The sequence below is a fragment of the Octopus sinensis genome, unplaced genomic scaffold (genome assembly GCF_006345805.1).
Source record: "Octopus sinensis unplaced genomic scaffold, ASM634580v1 Contig03073, whole genome shotgun sequence".
Classification (NCBI taxonomy): Eukaryota; Metazoa; Mollusca; class Cephalopoda; order Octopoda; family Octopodidae; genus Octopus; species Octopus sinensis.
Genome location: NW_021826239.1, coordinates 16761 through 36049, shown reverse-complemented (window position 1 = coordinate 36049; position 19289 = coordinate 16761).

Here is a 19289-nt window from a genome sequence, read left to right as displayed (position 1 = left end):
TCCCACCCCATGCAGGTCTTTAGATTCTCGGAGGATATTGAAGAGCTGTGGGCCTCGGAAGCCTAGGCTATCACAGTATCTTGTCCTACATCTTGATGGCAAATTTGGAGTCCTAGGCACCATGCAGTGGCGCCCAGTTCTGGCATTTGTGTAACTCCCGATGCCAAAGTTTGGGACAAGTCCCTCCAGGATCTTCCAGATGTATATTATGGCATATCTTTCTCGCCTACGCTCCAAGAGTTTTAATCTCTTGAGTCTTTCCCAGTAGCTTAATTTCTGCATAGAGGCTATCTTCTTCGTGTAGCTACGTTGGATCGCCTCAAGTTCTGTGATCAGCTTGACACTGGATGGTGACCATAGCTGAGAGCAATAGTCAAAGTGGCTTAGGACAAGTGTCCTCCAGAGGACCATCATGGTTTCTTGTTCTAAAGGTTCTGAAAGTCCACCCGGCCAGTCGTCTACATTTCATTGCCAATTTAGCAACATGTACACGAAAGGTTGCGTCACCACTCAGGTAAATACCCAGGTCACGCACTGATTGTGCCTCTGGGATTGCAATTCCTCCGGGTCCAGTGTATTCATTGGGTATTGCATTCAGTTTTGCATGCTGATAGTATAAAGCTTGAAACTTTTCAGCATTGAACTGCATGCTATTCTTTTCAGCCCACTTGTATATTTTGTCCAGTTCACATTGCAGGCGTTTAGTGTCCTCAGGGTTCTGTATTGCCTGTGAAACTTTTGTATCATCTGCATAACTTGTGATCGTGGCTCTCTGCGTGGCTGAGGGCATGTCTGAGAGGGCCGTTATGAACAGTAGTGGTCCCAAAACAGTGCCCTGCGGAACACCGCTCACTATTTGCATGTTAATGGAAGTGGCCCCATTGGCTACTACCACCTGACTTCTATCTTTCAGAAAGTCATGAAGCCATTCTCCCAGTTTTCCAACTATGCTGAGATCACGCAGTTTGTGACATATCATTCCATGATCGACTTTATCGAAGGCCTTTGCAAAGTCAAGATATATGACTTCCACATTTGAGTGGTTGAGCAGTCGTTTCAGCACCCAGTCATAGTGTTGTAGGAGCTGAGTTAAGCAGCTTCTTCCTGGTCGAAACCATGTTGGGTGTCAGGCAGCAAGTCATTTTCTTCAAGGAAGGTGATTAGTTTCCTACTGACTATTCGTTCATGACCTTGCTGATGTGTGAGGTCAGAGAGATAGGTCTGTAGTTCTTGGCCTCCGCTCTGCTACCTCCTTTATGAATAGGGCATATTTTACCTTCCTTCAGTTTTCTGGAAGTTTGCCAGTTGCAAGGAAGCTCTGAAAGAGAGACTGCAGTGGTCTTGCTAGGACTCTCTAACTTACTTTTAGAAGGATTGCCAGGAATCCATCGGGGCCAATAGCTGAGTTTGTTTTCATCTCAGCTATAGCCTTTATTACATCGTCTTTCCTTTATATTGATGTAATCAATCATCGCCGCTCTGACCCCATATTTGCAGTGGTGAAGAAGTCAGTTGGATTGCTGATTTGGAAATGCCCAAGGGGTGGGGTGAAAACACTCTTGAATTGCTCATTTAGTATTTCACTACCCTCATCGGATTTCCTGTGAGTGAGCCATCCTTTCAAGGAGTGGGCTCTATCCTACAGTGCACCGTAGCTGTTTCTTGGCATACCTGTAGAAAGCTCTGGGGTTAGATTTTATGTTGTCTATAGCCCAGGCTTCTTTGTCTGCTTTTTCCTTTCCATGAGAGAGTTGCAGACATTTTTCAATTTCCAACAGTTTTATTTTCAGGCGGGGACTTTCACTGCTTTCAATTTGTTTGTTTAGTGCGATTTGAAATTTTTGTATGCATCTCATTAAAATTTTCCTCTCTCTGGGGATTTTGTTGTTGTGTACAGTGGCTTTCTCTTGGGAAACATTGTAGATATGTATTGCATTACGACATGAATTGTTGAAGTTTCACGTCGATGTCTGGCGCGAGCAGAGACATTCAGGCCAGTGTGTTATATATATATATATATATATATATATATATATATACATATATATATACATATGATTGTGATTTGATTTCCAGTTTCAGCTCATGAGCTGTGGCATGCTGGGGCACCGCCATTTGGTTTGCTACAATGATTTTACCATAAGAATGCTTTTTAGCAACTGCCCTTGGTGCATGAGAGAGTTCGATGCAGCTGATGCATCACTGAGCAACCTCAGTCTGCAATTGCCCGCACATGCAGTGAAGTTGGTTCATCCGGGACACCTGACAGGAAGAGATCCAGTCCTACTTTAAAGACATCCGCATCTACACCATGCAGGTCCCTCAGGTTCTTCGGGAGGATATTGAAGAGCTGTGGGCCTCTGAAGCCCAGGCTATCACAGTATCTTGTCCTACATCTTGATGGCAAATTTGGAGTCCTTGGTACCACGCAGTGGCGTCCGGTTCTGGCATTTGTGTGACTCTCGATGCCAAAGCCTGGGACAAGTCCCTCAGGACCCTCCAGACATATATTCTGGCATATCTTTCTCGCCCACGCTCCAAGGAATAGAGTTCTAATCTCCTGAGTCCCTCCCAGCAGCCTACATGCTGCACAGAGGCTATCTTCCCGTGTAGCCTCGTTGGATCGCCCCAAGCTCATTGGATTTCCTGTGAGTGAGCCACCCCTTTTCAAGGAGTGGCCCTATCCTACAGTGCACCGTAGCTGTTTCTTTGGCATACCTGTAGAAAGCTCTGGGTTTAGATTTTATGTTGTCTATAGCCCAGGCTTCTTTGTCTGCTCTTTCCTTTTCATGGGAGAGTTGCAGACATTTTTCAATTTCCAACAGTTTCATTTTCAGGCGGGACTTTTCACTGCTTTCAATTTGTTTGTTTAGGCGATTTGAAATTTTTGTACGCCGTCTCATTAGAATTTTCCTCTCTCTCTGGGGATTTTGTTCTTGTGTACAGTGGCCTTTCTCTCTGGGACACATTTGCCTTATTGAAGTTCAAGCTGGAAAGATTCTGAGGGATTCTTGTAGGCTGCATGTCCATGCTTTCCTTTGGCCCGTACATGGTCAGCTCTACCATGTTGTGATCCGAGAGTAGTGTTGGTGTCACTTTCACATTATGGATGAGATCCATATTATTTGTGAAGCAGAGATCCAGTGTTACCTGCCCTGGTTGGTTGGAGTATTACTTGCTCCATGTACAGGGTGTTGATGAGGTTCAGGAGGGACCTCGCCTGTCCTCGTTCACATCATGTCATTCCTGGGAGAGAAAGGCCCTCGGGCCATCTGACATTGGGTAGATTGAAGTCTCCCATGAGTTGTACACTTATGTGTTGTTCTAGTGTGACTAGAACTTCTATTTTTATAAGCAAATTTGGCTTAAATGTTTGACAACTCAGCACCGTCCATTGGACGGGATGAGGAGGGGGGGGGCTTTTGCCCGTACATATATATATATACATAGATATACATTTTGCTTGTGTATATATATGTATATACATGTATATATATATATGATAACAGATAAAACAGATTGAAGATAATGCTGATGACATAAGTTATATTTAGGCAAATACAGAATATAACTACACACCAAATGGATTCTATACAGATCCTTCCTTATCTGAATTTCAGACAATACAATATACTATAAGCTTTGTCTATGATTTTAAAACTAATTCATAAGAAATAAAAGGTTCTATTAAGTAAGGAGAAATAACCCATTTCCTTTGACTTATATGCATATACAAACTTTCATCCATAATATAAGCACACATATGCATATGTACATAAATACACACACTAACACACCAATATATATATATATATATATATATATATATATATATATATATATATATATATATATATATATATATATACGTTTAATATTTGTTGTGCAATATTTTTTACGTGAAGTCGTTGTTTGAAACAGATATTGTTATATTTCGGAATGGTCATATTGCCAGTTTTTAGCCAAGAACTTTGGCCGAAATAAGATTAAGATTAATGTAAAAAATAAAGATCACTGAAGCAAAATAACCCCAATATATAGTGCGTGTGTTTTATTGGCTAAATGGCAATATGACCATTCCGAATAAACAATATATATATATATATATATATATATATATCTTTATATATAAAAGAGAGGTTGTGTGCTGTCTGTCTCCTACGATTTAGATTCCTAACTACTCCCACTTTTGCGGTGCAGTTTTAACCAAAACCGGGTATCTTATAGTCATGATTCATATCGAGCCCTTCTGTGTATTAGCGCGTCGACGATGAGTCTACAATTTTAAAAATAATTTACCATCAATTTTTCCCATTTTTAATGCATTTTTGGCATATATAAGGGAAGTAACTCTCTAAAAATTTATTAAATCTCAGAACGTAAAAAGCTACAGTAACACCCCCCCTTTGTGGTTAACCATATTGAGATGGCTATTATACTTTACATCTCTAAAAATGCTTACATAGTTATTTCCCTTACAAACCTGAGCAACGCCAGGCAATACTGCTAGTAACTTATAAAATAAGGGCAAAAGAAAAATTCTAATGTCAAATATGCCAAAAATATACAAAATTGTCAATAACCATTATAATTTATGCATCTCGAAACAAGCTGAATATAATGGACGCAGTTTGTGTGTCAAATAGCTAGCTTAAGGCGATGGCCTCATGGAGCTAATCAGTGACAGCTTTAGTCTTATATCTATAAGACTGCCATATTAATATGGCGATAACTATTAATTTCCAGTAATGCTGCCGTAATCTCTTTTAGAGAGACTTAGTAATTTTAATATTTCTATTATTGAAAACAAGTGGATGTATTCCACCGAAACTAGGTAAATAAAGCCTTCGAACTGAGACGATCAGTAGCGACAACTGCAAGTCTGACTACGCTGCATTGATAAGGGGCAACAACCCTGAAACGTCGTCTGTAGCTGTCTGACTGGCAGGATGAAGCGGCTGACCTCCCTTGTTCGAAGGTTATAATGGACGCAGTTTGTGTGTCAAATAGCTAGCTTAAGGCGATGGCCTCATGGAGCTAATCAGCAACAGCTTTAGTCTTATATCTATAAGATTGCCATATTAATATGGCGATAACTATTAATTTCCAATAACGCTGCCGTAATCTCTTTTAGAGAGACTTAGTAATTTTAATATTTCTATTGTATACAGATAGATATGTATATATATATATATATATATATATCATCATCGTTTAGCGTCCGCTTTCCATGTTAGCATGGGTTGGACGGTTCAACTATGGTCTGGGAAGCCAGAAGGCTGCACCAGGCCCAGTCTGATCTGGCAATGTTTCTACGGCTGGATGCCCTTCCTAACGCCAACCACTCCGTGAGTGTAGTGGGTGCTTTTTATGTGCCACTGGCACAGGTGCCAGACGAGGCTGGCAAATGGCCACGATCGGATGGTGCTTTTTACGTGCCACCGGCTCAGAGGCTAGGCAAGGCTGGCAACGGCCACGATCGGATGGTGCTTTTTACGTGCCACCAGCACGGAGGCCAGTCGGAGCGGCGCTGATATATATATATGTGTGTGTGTGTTTATATATATGTATATATATATACTTAATCCAAACAAGAAAGCACAAAAAAACACAACAACGCGAGGACGTGGAACAAATATAGTATTATTGGACGCTCAGGAAAGAAGGGAAGAAGCAGGGTTTAACGTTTCGGGCGGAGCTCTTCGTCAGAAGGAAAGATCCAGAGAAGGGAAGACAGAGGGAAAAAAAAATCGCCAATGGTACACACGAGGTCACATATGTGTTTATATATATGTATATATACATGTGTGTTTATATATATGTATATATATATGACACCTTGGGCAAGTGTTTTCTACTATAGCCTCGGGCCGACCAAAGCCATGTGCGTGGATTTGGTAGATGGAAACTGAAAGAAGCCCGTTGAATATATATTTGTGTGTGTGTGTGTCTGTGTTGGTACTCCCATCACCACTTGACAACTGGTGTTGGTGTGTTTACGTCCCCATAAACGGTTTGACAAAAGAGGCTGATAGAATAAGTATCATGCTTAAAAAATATGTAGTGGGGTTGGTTCATTTGACTAAAAAAAATTCAAGGCAGTTCCCCAACATGGCCACAGTCTAATGACTGAAAAAAGTTACAGATAAGAGAATATATATATAATATATGTGTATGTACTTGTGCGTATACATATGCATACATACATTATGTGTGTGTGTGTGTATGTGTATACTAGCAGCGTTGCCTTACTGGCACCTGCATCGGTGACATGTGTAAAAAGATTCGAGCGATGTCATTGCCAGTACCGCCTGACTGGCACGTAAAAAGCACCTACTACACACTCGGAGTGGTTGGCGTTAGGAAGGGCATCCAGCTGTAGAAACTCTGCCAGGTCAAGATTGGAGCCTGGTGCAGCTATCTAGTTCGCCAGCCCTCAGTCAAAATCGTCCAACCCATGCTAGCATGGAAAGCAGACATTAAACGATGATGATGATGATATATGTATATATATGTATGTATATATATATATGTATGTATATATATGTATGTGTGTGTATATATATATATATATATGTGTGTGTGTATATATATATGTGTGTGTGTATATATATATATATATGTATATATAAATTAGAAAAAAACCACCTTTTATCAATTCGAAATGAAAAATTAAATTACACCATCTAGAGAATTACATATAATAGAAAGATTAAATATAATATAAATTTTATATAACGATGATTAAGTAATTTGCAAAATAATAAATAAAACATATATATTTGGTAGAATAACAACATGTGTTTTGCGGCTATATTTAAGCAATAATTATAGTAAAAATATTAGTAGTAGTAGTAAAATTACTTCAATATAAATATAGCCACTCATCAGGTTAAAGATAACTACAATAATAAAATAATTAATTAATAAATATACATAAATAATCTTTTAAAAAATAAATATATTCTTTAAAATATATATAAGATACAAAATATACCTTAAGTGAAAACGAAATACAACACTTTAAACTATATACATTAAGTCAAATTATTAATTAATATATTTATTTAATTAATAAACATCCAAATAAAGTCTAATACTCATTAAGCAATTAATAATAAAAACCTTAATATTAATTTATATACATAAATACTGGCATCAAAATAAAAAATGGTTCAAATATAGATACATCCATTATATAAACTAACTATATAATTAATATATATGTAGTATCTATAGATTTACTATATCATTCAATAATATAGTTGACCAAAATATCAATTAATATAAAAACTAATATACTTAAATGTAATACTACTTGATTAATATACCACCTAATTATTAAATAATGTATTGTCTAACAAAATTAATTCTCAAATTAAATTATATGTAATACATTAAATCCCTTTATAAAATAATAATAAAGCATTCTAAATAAATAGATATCATAATTAATAACTATCAATATATATAAAAAGAATAATATTTCAACAACAATAATAATAACAATAATAATCAAACCCAATATAATTCAAAAGCCAAATAATATTTATAAGCAAAAACCGTTACTTAGCCTGTTGATAAAATAATATAACTGAATTTTAAACGTAAACGAATACATAGGTCTTAGTGTTTATAAAAATTAAATGCGTGAAGACAGTGTAAACAAATAGAATAAATTATCAATGAAAATGGCGAAAACTATTAAATAATGAAAAAATACGAAAAACATCTAAGCCCCATGAATTAAAGAAAGGTACGAAAAATATTAGAACAAAAGAACAATACACTATGAAGACATTCAAATACAACCGACAATTCACTACAAATCCAGTCAAATAACAATAATAATAACAACAATCAAAGTCAATATAATACAAAATCCAAACAATATTGATCAACAAACAACATTACTGGATTTTAAATGTATGAAAATATGTTTTAGTGTCTTAATTAATATACCCAATGCTAGTACAAGTCAATAGTGGAATCAAAAATTGCTTAATGGGTATTAGACTGGATGTTTATTAATTAAATAAATATATTGATTAATAATTTGATTTAATGTCTATAGTTTAAAGTGTTGTATTTAGTTTTCACTTAAGGTATATTTTGTATCTTATATATATATATATATATATATATATATATATACAGAGAGAGAAAGAGAGAGAGAGAGATTTTAAAGAATATGTTTATTTTTTAAAAGATTATTTGCGTATATTTATTAATTATTTTATTATTGTAGTTATCTTTAACCTGATGAGTGGCTATATTTATATTGAAGTGATTTTACTACTATTACTATTTTTACTATAATCATTTCTTAAATATAGCCACAAAACATATGTCGTTATTCTAGCAAACATATACATTTTATTTATCATTTTTTTAAATTACTTAATCATCATTATATTTTTTATCTTATATTTAATCTTTCTATTATATGTAATTTTCTAGATGGTGTAATTTAACTTTTCATTTTGAATTGATAAAAGGTGGTTTTTTACTAATTTATATATATATATGTATATATTATATTTTGTGAAATTTGATTTAGTATTCCTAAATTGAATTTTTCCCTGTAAGTTTGGAATAATATTTCCTCATATTATTATTATTATGTATGTATATATATGTATCATTATCATCGTTTAACATCTGTTTTCCATCCTAGCATGGGTTGGACGGTTTGACCGGAGTCAAGGAAACCAGGATGCTGCACCAGGCTCCATTCTGATCTGGCAGTGTTTCTACAGCTGGATGCCCTTCCTAACGCCAACCACTCCGTGAGTGTAGTGGATGCTTTTTACATACCACCGGCACAGATGCCGGGGAGGCTGGAAACGGCCGCAATCAGTTGGTGCTTTTTACGTGCCACCAGCACAGAAGCCAGTCAAGGCAGCGCTGGCATGTAAAAAACCATGTTTGGATGATGGTTTTTTACATGCCACTGGCACGGGTATCACAACTACAATTTCCATTTCATTTTCATTTTCATGTTGATGTTGATGTACTTGACTCAATAGGTCTCTTCAAGTAAAGCAGGCTGTCCTGTCAACCAATGTACTTTGGATGTGTGGGGCTGCTATGTGAAGCTGGTACAGGAAACAGCCATGAACTCACATTATTTGTCGGGTCTTCGCAGTCACAGCATATCTCTTTCGTCATTGCTTCTGTGAAGCCCAACGTTCGAAGGTCATGCTTGACCACCTCATCCCATGTCTTCCTGGGTCTACCTCTACCCCAACTGTTTGGGAGTGGCACTTCTTCACACATCTCTTCTCATCCATCCTTAGTACATGACCATACCAGCGCAAACGTCTTTCCTGCACGCCACATCTGATGCTTATGTCCAACATTTCTCTCAAGGCGCTTCCACTCTGTCATGTGTGCACACTGACATTACACATGCAGCGGATCATGCTAGCTTCATTTCTTTCAAGCCTACGCATGTCCTCCGCAGTCACAGCCCATTTTTCACTGCCGTAAAGCATGGCAGTTCGCACATGTGTCATACAATCTACCTTTCACTCTGAGAGACTCTTTGTCACCAGTAGGGGTAGGAGTTTTCTAAACTTTGCCCAGGCTATTCTTAATCTAGTGGTGACACTCTCTGAGCATCCACCTCCACTACTAACTTGGTTACCTAGGTAGCGGAAACTATCAACTACTTCTAGTTTCTCCCCCTGGAGTGTGATGGTATCTGTTTTCTGAGTATCAATTGTGTCTATTGCCCCTGTGCATCTGCTGCACACGAAATCTATCTTCCTGGTTAGTTTTCCTTTGATGTTGCCTCACCACTTACATATCCATAGCTTACACTGGGTACATCTTATGGAGTTTCTATCTATACCTTTTCTACAGATTGAGCAGGGCCCCCGACCTGAGGATGTGTGTGATGAGTTCGCCTTCCTACTTACTATAACTCTGGTCTTTGTTACATTGACTCTAAGACCTTTTGATTCTAAATCTAGCTTCCACACCCGAAATTTCTTTTCTAGTTCTGATAGTGATTCTGCAATGAGGGCCAGGTCATCAGCATAGAGGAGCTCCCAGGGGCAACTCATCTTGAATTCCTCTTATTTCCAGGAGGACAATGATGAATAAAAGGGGACTGAGTGCTGAACCTTGGTGGACCCCTACTTCTACCCGGAATTCTTCACTATATTCATTGCCAATCCTAACCTTACTAACAGCCTCTCTGTATAGGGCCTGTACAGCGCTTATTAACCACTCATCAATCTCCAGTTTCCGCATCGCCCACCAGGTAAGGGATTGGGGGACCCTGTCAAAGGCTTTCTCCAAGTCTACTAGGTATTTCTCCTGCAGTTGTCAAACCAGGAATATGGCATCAGTGGTGCTTCTACCCGGCACAAAACCGAACTGCATCTCACATAAGCAAACTCCCAAATGAGATGGGCTATGACCCTCTCCATGGCCTTCATCACCTGATCCAGCAGTTTGATACCCCTGTAGTTATTTCTATCTAGAGCATCACCTTTACCCTTGTAGCAGTTGACTATGGTGCTGCTACGCCAGTCATTGGGTATGACTCCATTAAGAACTACCTGGTTTACAATGCAGGTGACTGAGCCATAGCCCACACCACCAGATGTTTTAAGCATCTCAGCAGTGATTTCTGATGGGGGGGGGGCTTTTCCTGGCTACATACTCTTAATTGCTTTATCTACTAAAGAGCTGTCTATATGGATAGCTGGTCCCTCTACAGGGTCAACGTTTGGCAGGCTCTCCTCCTCCCATTCATTCTCCACATTCAGCAGTCTTTCATAATGGCTTCTCCAAGCCTCTTTCTTTTCATAAACATTAAAAGCAAGTGCACCATCATCCATGCGGCCACATTTCTCTCCTGTGACATCACAATTTTCTCTCACACACTGTCTAGCAATCCGAAATACCTCAGTTCTTTGGTCCTCATGTCGCTGGACATTGGCAAACTTCTTCTTTTCCGCATTGCCTTTGGCTATGTATACCTGCCGCCCAGCTTCTCTTTTGGCTACCTGGCACAGTGTCCTGCTACCCCCATCCTTCCAGGCTTTCCAGGCCTGTTTCTTTGGTCTAATGGCTTTGTCTACTGTACTATTCCACCACCATGTAACTCTAGGTCTGGAAGGGACTTTGCACCATCCACAGACTTGGTCTGTGGCATTCAGCAAGCTGTCCCATAGGAATTTCCAGCGACCTTCTATTTCCAGTGTCTGTAGCTCCTCCTCCCTCTCAAATTTCTTGATGAGGATGTTCCTGAATCTCTGACCATGTGAAGGGTTCTTTAGCTTCCAAATCCTTCTTTTCTGGGTTGGCCTGCTTCTATCTATATATATATATAAGGATGAGAATGTGTGTCTGTCTGTTTGTGTGTCTGTGTGAATCCCTAAAACTTGAGAACCACACAACCAATTTCATTCAAATTTTACACAGAGTCCATGTAGTGTCATAGGCCAAAACATTTTTTAACTTCTTGCCTAGTGCAAGCCCACAGCAATGTCATATTGTCTCCACTATTTCAGCATTACATGTCAAAAGTGAAACAATAACATCTGTCTATTTTAATATCAGATATTTTCACTTTAACACTGAAACTATTATCTCACGTATATACAGGCATACATACATCTATATATAATATATATATATATATGTGTGTATGTATGCATCTGCACAAATGTATATATATAGAGAGATGTATATATATATATATTTATATATATATATATATATATTATTAATATTATATATATATATATATATATATATATTTATATATATATATATTTTATATATATTTATATATATATTTTATATATATTTATATATATATATCTTTATATATATTTATATATATATATATTTATATATATATTATTTATATAATTTATATATATATATATTTATATATATTTATTATATATATATTATTTATATATATTTATATTATATATATATATATTATATATTTTATATAATATATTATTTATATATATTTATATTATATATATATATATATTTATATATATTATATTATATATTTATATATTTATATATATATATTTATATATATTTATATTATATATATATATATATATTTTATATATAATATATATATATATATTTATATTATATATATATATTTATCTTATATATATATATATATTTATATTATATATATATATATTTATATTATATATATATATATATTTAATATTATATATATATTTATCATCATCGTCGTTTAGCGTCCGTTTTCCATGCTAGCATGGGTTGGACGGTTTCTACTGGGTCTGTGAAGCCAGAAGGCTTCATCAGGCCCAGTCAAATCTGGCAGTGTTTCTACGGCTGGATGCCCTTCCTAACGCCAACCACTCCGTGAGTGTAGTGGGTGCTTTTTACGTGCCATATATTTATATTATATATATATATTATATATTTATATATTATATATATATTATATATTTATATATAGTATATATATATATTATATTATATATATAATATATATTTATATATATATATATATATATTATATTATATATATATATATATATTTATATATATGATTATATATATATATTATATATATATATATATATTTTATATATCTTATATATATAATATATTATATTATATATGATTATATTTATATATATTTATATATATATATATATATTATATATTATATATTTATATATATTATATATATATTTATATATATATATATATATATATTTATATATATTATATATATATATATATTATATATTATAATAATATTATTATATTATATATATATATATATATTTATATATATTTATAGGTACCACATGCTAGGAGGGACTCTTGCAGTCAAAACTACTAAAAAAACAATGCATATTCTGCATTGATTGCGAAATCACAGGTGATATGTAACTAAATTCTGTTTTTAAATGACTTGCTTTGAAGTTTTGCATTCGGTACAATTTGTTTATTTTAGTAGTTTTGACTGCAAGAGTCCCTCCTAGCATGCGGTACCTATGAATAATAGTACCCTCTATATATATAATAAATATTTTCAAAGTGGAAAAATTACAGATTTTTTCTCTTACGAGGTTTTTCACGCTAACTACTGATAATTTCTTATAAAGATTTTATCCCTAATTTTAAATTTATATTTTTCACCGGAATAGTTCAATACTGAATTTTTGTTCCGAATAGGCAAATTGTTACCGAAATGCATTGCGAATAAGCCCGCCATTTTCATAGATATGTAAAGATAAACATTCGTACATGCTACGACAAATTCTACGGTTGGCTGTCAGGTATGCTATATTGTGTTTTTTCCTTACATGTCTTGAGTTCATTGCACTGAAGAGCATAGAATGCATATTCTGCATTGATTGCGAAATCACAGGTGACATGTAACTAAATTCTGTTTTTAAATGACTTGCGTTGAAGTTTTGCATTCGGTACAAGAGTCCCTCCTAGCATGCGGTACCTATGAATAATAGTACCCTCTATATAATATAAACAAATGTTTTCAAAGTGGAAAAATTTACAGATTTTTTCTCTTACGAGGTTTTTCACGCTAACTACTGATAATTTCTTACAAAGATTTTATCCTTAATTTTAAATAAATATATATATATATATATATATATATATATATATAGATAGATAGATAGATACATGTAGATATATAGATGTATATGTACACATGTATATGTATAGATGTATAAGTATACATGTATATGTATAGATGTATAAGTATATATGTATATGTATAGATGCATATGTATAGATGCATTTATATACATATAGATGTATATGTACACATGTAGATGTATATATAGATGTACATGTAATATGTACACATATATATACACCCATACACACACACACACACAGGTGCAGATGTGGCTCTGTGTTAACAAACTTGGTTCCAAAACACATGATCCTGGGTTCAGTCCCACTGTGTGGTGACTTCGCATGTATTGTCTGCTATAGCCTCAGACCAACCTTGTCAGTGGATTTTGCAGACAGAAACTGAAAGAAATCAATTGTATATGTATATATGTAAGTGCATGTGCATGTGTCTTTGTCTCTGTGTTTCTCCCTCATCACTGCTTCACAACTGCTGTTCGTTTATTTACATCCCCATAACTTACTGATTTGACAAGAAGACACTGATAGAATAAGTACCAGGCTTATCAAAATAAAAAAATGCACTAGGCAGTGTCTCATTTTTGTTTGCCCACTCACTTGTATCTATCAATTTATCTTTTTGTGTGTGTGTATATATATACATCGACTTCGTAGACAGAAACTGAAAGAAATCAATCGTACATATATATGTATGTATATATGTAAGTGTATGTCTTTGTGTTTCTCCCTCATCGCTGCTTCACAACTGCTGTTCGTTTATTTACATCCCCATAATTTACTGGTTTGACAAGAAGAAACTGTTAGAATAACTACCAGGCTTATCAAAATTTTAAAAAAAGCACTAGGCAGTGTCTCATATTTCTGTTTGCCCACTCAGTTGTATCTATCAATTTATCTTTGTGTGTGTATGTGTGTGTATATGTATGTATATATATATATATATATATATAAAAATACACACACACACATATATATACATGTATGCATATCTGTATATTCATACCTATTATATAAAAGTCAATGTCTTTATGTGTGTTGGTGTGTTACTTATACATTCGAAAACTGCTGCACCAATCCTAATGATATTTGGAACACAAATTCCATGCCTAGGGAGAAGGATAATGTTGTGTGTTTCATACAATTTCATGGACCAAAATTACTGAATGGATCCTTATGATATTTGAAACTTAGATTCAATGCATAAGGGCGGGTATAATGCTATATGTTTGGTTTGAATTTCAGATGGCTTAAAGTGGGCAGAACCCCCATGAAAATTCATAAATTTTCCATGTTTATGAAACATGCTGAATATAACAAATATATATATTCCTTTTACTTGTTTCAATCATTTGACTGCAGCCATGCCAGAGCACTGCCTTAAAGGGTTTTAGTTTAAGAAATCAACCCCAGGACATATTTTTTATAAGTCTAGTACTTATTCTATCACTCTCTTTTGCCAAACTATTAAGTTACAGGGACATAAACACACCAGCATTGGTTGACAAGCGATGGTGGGGAGACAAACACAGACACATACATACACAAATATATACAGGGTGCGATGGGTAAATTGTCGCCATTTTATATTTATAATTTCACGCATGCACATTGTCTTTGATTTTGTTGACTACACAGTATAGTAAGGTCAGTTGGGCAATGTCTGTGAGAAACACATCACCATGACACAATTCACTCTGCTAGAAATTCAGAAACAACATGCTGTACTGCTAAGCATTCATGCCGGAAGCTCCAACATGAATATTTCAGAGTGCTTGGGCGTCAATCTGAGGTCAGGTACCGAGAGTGATTAAAATCAAACATCCAGTCAACATCATAACGTTTGGAGTGATCACTAGTGATGGCAATGTTATGCTTCTATTCATCTTCCCACAGTCTCAGACTCAACATCAAGTGACTGCCCTGGGTCAAGAGGGTGTCTGCTGAAATACTCTGTGTCTAGCAACAGGACTTTGCACCATGCCACACAAGCAGGAGAACCCAGTTGCAGGAGATTTTCAAGTCATCTGGATGCCGTGGTTGAAACCAATAGCGATTTTATTGAATAAATTTACTCTTTAGTATTTCAAGATGTCCTTTATGTAATTTTGGAAAATATATCTGTTAAAATGAGATGTCAGCGTTATTTTCATTTTTGCGTAATTTAGACGAGTTTATTCACAGCACCCTGTACATATATATGTATATACAATGGGCTTCTCTCTGTTTCCAGCAACCAAATTCACTCACAAGGCTTTGGTTGGCCTGAAGCTACAATAGAAGACATTTACCCAAAGTGTCACACAGTGGGACTGAACCCAGAACCATGTGGTTGAGAAGCAAGCTTCTAACCACACAGCCACACCTGTGCTTATATAAATTTTTCTCCAATAAAACAAATTTGATTTGCAAAAATGGGTTTCCTGGTAACTAATCTTCATCCTAACATGCGTTTGCAGAAATGGGATGGGATCAAGTCCGTCACATGTTTTTGGTAGCTAGCATTCATCTCCCTTCAACTGTGTGTTTGAAAAATGTCATCATTTGGAGAAACAGTGAATGACTCAAGCAATGGAAGATGGACGCAAACACACACATGGTGCAGATGTGGCTGTGTGGTAAGAAGTTTGCTTCTCAACCACATGGTTCTGGGGTCAGTCCTACTGCATGGCACCTTGGGGAAGTGTTTTCTACTATAATCTCAGGCCAACCAAAGCTTTCTCAGTAGATTTGTTAGACAGAAACAGAAAGACACCTGTAGTGTGTGTATGTACGCATGTATTTTTTTAAGTAAGTACTGGGGTCAATTTGTTGGACTAAAATCTTTCAAGGCAGTGCCCCGGCTTGGCTGCAGTCTGATGACGTAAACACGTAAAAGATAGGATATAAGGACACCCACACAGTTTCTGCGTACCAAACGCCTTTTCATTACCTAATCCTACATATGAAGCTCAGTTATTGGAGATTAATCATGTAACTGGTTGAATCGACTTTTCCTTAGTTCCCTACTTTCGTTTTTATATTACTAATGTCACTTCCTGTTTGTTTTCGCATTGCACTTTCACTTCTCTTATATCCTAAAGTAGGAGTTAATCATGCCATCGTGTATGATGAGGACCGTCGATGAGGTCCCAAAATTCTCGCAGTTGTCACAAATTGTGGGTTGTTGATATGATCAACTGAATGGATCCAGATTACAATGAGCACGTATTTTCTTGTCTAGGAGGATTAAAAATTGGCGTGGTCGTCCTTGTCGACATTTGAAACCATAATTTACGAAGAGACGTAATTAAAATCGCAAAGATTTCACTCCGACACACCATTTGTTTTTGTCACTGACCTCCATTAAGATGTGATATTATTTTTGAATACTGAATGCATAATGATAAAGCCGAGCAAGGAAACTGGGGAAAGAAACCTGCTTCACATATAGAAAGAGTTGCGAATACAGATTGGGCTTTTTTTTTAATGCTATCACCTTACGGCATTTAGTTTGTTGCGATCTTAAATCTTCGTAAAAATGTTATCAGCCGGAAGTTGAACAGAATCATTAAGGAGAGAACGAGAAAAAAATTGAACTATGTTGTCTGCAACAAGAGCAAAACACAGGGAAGATTCGAGGGACCTGCCAACAACGACAAAGAGGTTTCAACAACGTGTTTGGTTAATACAAATCTACGTAATATAGATAATGTCAACTAGAAATTCGATGCAAATTTTTGAAGTAAAAGTATTGATTTAAACCGGAAGTGAAACAAGAATCGTCAGAGTATCGCGACTACTATTATCGTCACCAACAACCGCAAATCTACGTCTATTGCTCATCGTTATTTTGTTTTATAGAAAAACTTTAAATATATTCGTCAATTCCAAAGATATAAATTTAGATTTATCGCTATCTGCCAACAGACATATTCAGAGACAAACAAACAAACACCTACACACATTTTATTTATATATACATACATATACACACATACATATACACATACATACATACATACATATACACATACATACATACATACATACATATACACATACATACATACATATATATACACATACATACATACATATATATACACATACATACATACATATATATACACATACATACATATATATACACATACATACATACATATATATACACATACATACATATACACATACATACCATACATACATATACACATACATACATACATATATACATACATACATATACACATACATACATACATATACACATACATACATACATATACACATACATACATATATACACATACATACTATACCATACATACATATACACATACATATATACACATACATACATACATATATATATATATATATATATATATATATATATATATATATATATATATATATGCGCGTGCACGCAGTAAGAAGATATATGTGTACTCCACGAGGAAACATCAGTCTTAGAAAGACCAAAACTACTCCGTAAAATATTCATAGAAATTGTGAATCATTTGGGGTTGCGTCATAAGTCTATATAAAATGAAAGAATATATAATTTGAAAGAAAAGACTGAAAGAGTTTCGATGCACGATGTAAAGGAAATATGCATGAAGACTTCCGTTTATTTATACGAGAGGGACCCAGACTGAAAATATTTCTTAGTATCAAAAAAAAAAAGTCCAGTGCGATTTTTTAAGTTGGAATTCTATTGGCAATCAATATTACCTGGAATATTCATAAGGGTTGTTGCTGATGGTATTACTTAACCCCAGGTCAGCCCAGATCGAGCAGACATACATAGACGTTCCAGCTTAGCGTCTTTTTCTACGTCTAGGACTAGATTAACTATTGCGTCATTCCTTCACCTGCCAGAAATAGCAGCTAAATTTCCCTCAGATAAAACCTGCTTTCAAAAGCGATTGACACGTTGGTTAACTTAGTCTTAACAATGCTTAAAAAATAATGTATATAGAGACCATTATGGCTGGGAGGTCCTTTGATCATAAATCTATTCAATTTGGGTTGGATGTTAAATTAAATGAACCGACCCCTCTAGATCGAGAATAAGTTACTGTGGAGTTTCAGAAAAAGATTATTCCTTACTGCCATGAGGAAGGAAAAGAGGTAAATTTATCGAAATTTACCGGAAAAGGTTACGAAAGCTGGGAAGGGAGAAGTGGAAAAATTTTAAATTTTAGAAAAAGATATCTTTCAAAATCGTAATTACCGTTGCATGAAACACAGGTGGAAAACTTACTATTTTAAAGTTTTATTTCTTCTATTTATGCCATTCACAATCAAATATATTATAAGCATATAAATTCTCCAGTACCTGAATGGTATTTAATTTTATCGGCCCCGGAAGAACTGGAACTTAGACAACAAATATCACAAAGTGTTTTTTGTTTGACGCTTTGATGATTTTACTAATGTATATCAACCCACGTACTGATCAGGTACTTAGTTTATCGAACCCGATAGAATGAAGAAGATAAACTTGACATGGGTAGGATTTGAACTCAGAATATAAAGTGCCGCAACTAAATACCGCAAGGTATTTTGACCAAAAGGACAAATATAATAATAAAGAGCTAGTAGACTCAATTTAGCGAGAATGTGTCTGTGTGAAAGTATATGTAGGG